We start from the raw sequence: 5,002 nt of genomic DNA, 5'->3' as shown, positions 1-5,002 counted from the left end.
GGAAACTGATGGTGGTCATTTTTGTGGTCCTCTCTGAAGTACAAGTGACGTTAGCTTGGTTAGCACGGTGTGTCCATAATTCACTTTAACAATAAATCATCAAACCTAAATCTATAGTGAATGTAAGCCCATCTGCATGTTTCAAAATGATTACATTACTCTTAAGCGAAAGATTTACCAGAAATGAGTGAGTGTCACTCCACTCGACCTAGTAATATGAAGGTTGTACAACAGACTTTACTGAGCTAATAAATCACCCCCGTTAGCAAGTTGGCCCCCATTATAAGAATGCAAGTTTAAATGACTTTCACATACTGGTACAGAGACACTGAGTGGATTGCTTATAGAGGGAGAGGGAGAGACTGAGCTGGCTGTGGGACAGAGACTGAGTTGACTGATTATAGTGAGAGAAGGAGACTTGGCTGACGGGTCATAATGGGACAGAGACTGGACTGACTGGTTATAGTGGAACAGATTGTCTAAGCAGAGAAGTATAAGTGCACTGTAGTACTCTTTCCATCTCTGGAGCTTGTCCATTAATCATCCCAGGCAGGGTTAACCAGTGCCATATTGTACTCCCCCCACTAACTTTTTTTCTTGCTGATGAAGTCAACATTTTCCACTCTGATTAGGCTGCAGTGATGCACGTCGTCCTCCAGCTAAAGCAGATAGCTCACAGCACTCCACTGGGATGTCTGTGTGTTATGAAGCTGTCTGATTGTGACCCTTGAGCTACTTGAATGCATGTTTACGCTGCTCAATGCACAGTTAGCTTCCTGTGCTTATCTGCTGGGATGTTAGATTCTCTATTCGGGAAATTGACATCATAGGAACTTTAAAAAGACGTCACTGCTAAAGGGATCAGCGCTGAAAAAGGCATGTATTATGCTGAAATGCCACAAAAGCAAGCAAAGCTTCACTAAGAATGACTGGCTTTTCACATGGTGCTGTAGCTGACGGACAAATCAAAGACAGCAAGAGAGAGTTGTGGCTGTGGAGAATTTGTGTCCTACAGCTGCAACATCAATACATCTACACATCAAGGCACTTCATGTCTGAGCAGCAGAGAAACTGGATTTGAAGAGAAGTTGAAAGGACTGCTCCATCAGAAGGCATTGGCTTCTCTCTTTAGTGTATGACAACATGGAGTGGATTCCTTGGTGAAGAAACAACACTGAGCTTAACACCTTCCTTCCTCAGATGCTGCTGTGATCCTGACGACATTTTCATCAGTCTCAGATTTAGCGCTTTGAGTATGCTTCTCTGATTTATTGCTTGTTTTTGACACAAGGGCTGAGCAGTCTTCAAGAATGCTTGTGTTCGTAGTAAATCACAGGATCATCAATGTCAGCATCTAAGCAGCTAAATTGAAAAGAGGTGACACCGAATTTTGTGGCCTTGATGGTAATTTGTGGTCGGCACCGTAAATCTGCCAGACTTCTAAAAGTTCAATTGACTAACATTCTGAAAGTCTCCCCACCCGCACACAGACACACACACACTTCCCCCTGCCTCCCTAAACTCCCCTCTCCCCTTTAGTTTACTATGATCAGTATCATACTTTTTTGTTTTCATATGTGAATACAATCTGGGAATGTATGAAGGTATATTTGTGTCTTTAATCAAACATTTTAAGTAAATATATATAAATTATAAACCTTTGCTCTCAAAACAATAACCTATGAGTTTGGATGGAGTGGGGGCGGGCTGAGTAGGCTGCTTAATGGTGAACTCAAATCTTTGTTTTGAGGGCTAAGGGATTTTTTTTTAGAACAAAGGTTTTTAATTTGTTGCAAAAATGTAACCAAAACTAAAAAAAAGTTCATTCTAAGTTCATATATTGTTACTTACAAACTTGATTATTCATTTCAGTGTGAGAAATTTGTTCTAGAAACCTTTTTTCAGGTAATCAAGACACAAATATACCGTAATAGGAATGATGGGCTCTGCAGACTGGTATATAAAGGTGAGTGCTGAATGTAAACACCCAGAACATAGGGCTGTAACTCAGGACAACGCGTGTTTCCAGTAATAAAACATTTTTTAGATCTTTCTCACTGGAACTATTCAAGTGACAAATAAATCCATCTTGTTTTCTCGTGTCACGTGGGGAAAAACAGCGGTCTCCTGTGTGAACAATCCCATCAACATATTTCTAATTAATGCCGTAGAAATCTAACCCTAAATTTAGAATCCTCCAAATTAACGTCAACAGACTCTTCTGTTTTATACCGGTTACAAATATCTTCCCAAATATTCTCAGAGGTTCCAGCAGCTGTGAAATTCAACTTTGGGCCATTGAATCTTCTCCCACCCTGGGAGTTAGCATGTCATCTGAGGCTAATGTAAACATAAATTTGTAATTTATTCTGCGTGGCATAGAACGGATTCACACTGTAATTTGCAGGTTTTGGACCCCACAGAAACAGCAACAGTCAAATCCTTCTTTACGAGCTGTCTGGAAAATGTATCTTATCAAGTCATGAGGTATGAAATGGACCTTCAATGTTCCAGATGATGCATCTGCCCATTAAATAGAGTGCTGACTGCACTATTTGTGGAGGACTGGTTTGGTTTGTGGCTCAGTTTTTAACCAGGAGCCTGCCATTGAAGGACAAACTCCACCCATCTGCTCGTCTCCACCAGGGGCCTTGAAATGAGCACGGACCGGAAGCCTCCTCCACAGCTGACTGTCATTACTCTTGCAATCTCCAATTAATAAGCTTGATCGCAGAAATTGTGGTTTGTTTAGAATTTGAAACCGCTGGTTGAACCGCTGATCAAATTAGCAACTTTAAACATGAATCCAAACGGTCATGCGGCAGCTCCCGCACAAGATGAGCCGAAGAGGCCATTCAAAGCTCTTCACCCCGAAACATATGGAGGTGCTTAGGGTTTTCTGACATCTCACATTTCGAGTCGACACGGTGTATGTGAAGGCCGACACAGCATGGCTTTAATAACAGCTGGGCCTGACTAGCATAGTCTAGCCTACACCTGCATACACACACACACAAATTCCTGACACCCCTTTGGTTTCCTCAATCCTCTCTCCCACACACACACAATCACTAGCGAATCACAAGCACTCCATCAAGCATAAAGCTGTGTACTCATCAAGCAACTAAGTAGTTCCAGATTGGGGACATTATCAGGACTATTTGTTCATCCAAACCCACTAATAGACTAAAGAGGTAGGAGACTGGAAAACACTTTGGTTGAAAATTAAGAATAATCAAGGAAAGGGAACCTCACCAAAAAAAAAAAATCTAGCAGACCAAAAAGTGCTCAGAACTCCTCCTCATTTCACCAAGCAAAGCTTCTCCTTTTGTCCTCCTGGGGATTTGCATCGATGTGGCCGAATAAGGTGTTTCTTGACTGCACATTCTGTCAGTCCCACACAGTCAAAGCAAACAGACTAGGTGAGTGTGGTGAGATTCTTCATTCGGTCAGGGTGGTGTCAGTGATGGTTACGTCAGTGAGGCTGAAGGCTTTCACTGAGATATTTATCAAAAAAACAACTGATTTTCTTTGGGTCAAGTTGGACATTTTGAAGAGTCGTTTGTGTTCACTGCCCAGAGGGAGAAGCTGACCGACTTTGTGTACAAACTTCTTGTTCCCCTCATGGTGAGATGGAGTAACCTTTTATCCATCGCCATCGTCAGATCAATATGTGGGTTTATGATCAAATATCAGCCATAGCAACCACAACAATAGCATTTTTTCCAAACCACGGGTAGAGAACACTGAATGTCCCAGTTCCAGAAACAAAAACATGTTTCATATCAGCCTTATAGCATGCTTGCAGAAATGGATAATACCACATGGTTAATGAAGTGAAAGGATTTGTTTGGATTTGTTTGTTTTTAAGCTGGAAAAATAGTTTGAGATTGTGTCTGTGTTCAAACAATGTTACAACTTGAGCAGAATAACTTGAAACAATGAAAAACTGTCCTAAACACAGTGTCTTACACAATGATATGTAATAATCTGAATAATTTCAGGTACTGATAAAAGTCAAAGTGGACTTTTCTTTTCCCACATGACATTAACACTGGTCTCCTATGTTTCACTCATCCACTGCTCCCTCCAGTTCCCACTCCCACTGCTGGCGCTCCCTTCAGCCTCAACTGTACTCCATGGGTACACTTTCAGTGCTTATTAGTAAGTCAGAAAGCTAACTTGCTGAAAAACATTTGATCTGAAATCTTTCACGTTGTTTATTCTGTACAAATGTAGGTATTTAGCTTGCCCAGACATCAACTGAATGATTCATGGAGTCATTTTGTACTTCTTTCATCAGCCTATCAGATGCTGGAATCTTAGTTTTGACCAGTGGCGGCTGGTGGAAAATGTTCTGGGTAGGACAATCAAATCAGTTTCAGCAAACATCTCAAGTTGATTTAATGTAAAACAATTAGGGTATCAAAAATACATTACTACTTTCCAGTTAAATTTAAATTTTTAATAATTTAATAATTTCATTTTATTGAAAAGAGAGTAGTAAAAAAAACTTTGACAATGTTATTTTTGTCACTTACTAATGCAATTCGTGCAACTCATGCACGTTTCGTCTGCTTGAATGGCAATAAAATCTATGATCTTTACTTCCTCCAGAATGTCATCCACCTGTCGATACCTTGATGAGCTTGGGGCAAAACCAATGTTGTCCCAGACGGAGTCAATACAGGAACGTTGTTGGCTAAATAGTATTATTTCATCAGCAATTGGCTAAAGTGTTTTGTAGACCTGCCTTCTGTGGGTAATCTTGTGATGACAGGACGAGCGTATGACAGGCAAGCATATATTTTGCGCCAATATCATATTTTACAAATATGACTGGGTACATTCCATATTTCAAAAATACAAATATTGACAATTGTTATACTTTAAAATGAGCTTCTCTTTTCATTTTTGGGGGTGACGCCGCATTGCCCTCTATTGGCCAGCAGCCACTTGTTTTAAACTGCACTTGGGGTATCGTAAGATATTCATCTAGCTT

The sequence above is a fragment of the Pungitius pungitius genome, chromosome 3, assembly GCF_949316345.1.
Source record: "Pungitius pungitius chromosome 3, fPunPun2.1, whole genome shotgun sequence".
Classification (NCBI taxonomy): domain Eukaryota; kingdom Metazoa; phylum Chordata; class Actinopteri; order Perciformes; family Gasterosteidae; genus Pungitius; species Pungitius pungitius.
This window is presented reverse-complemented; position numbering follows the sequence as displayed.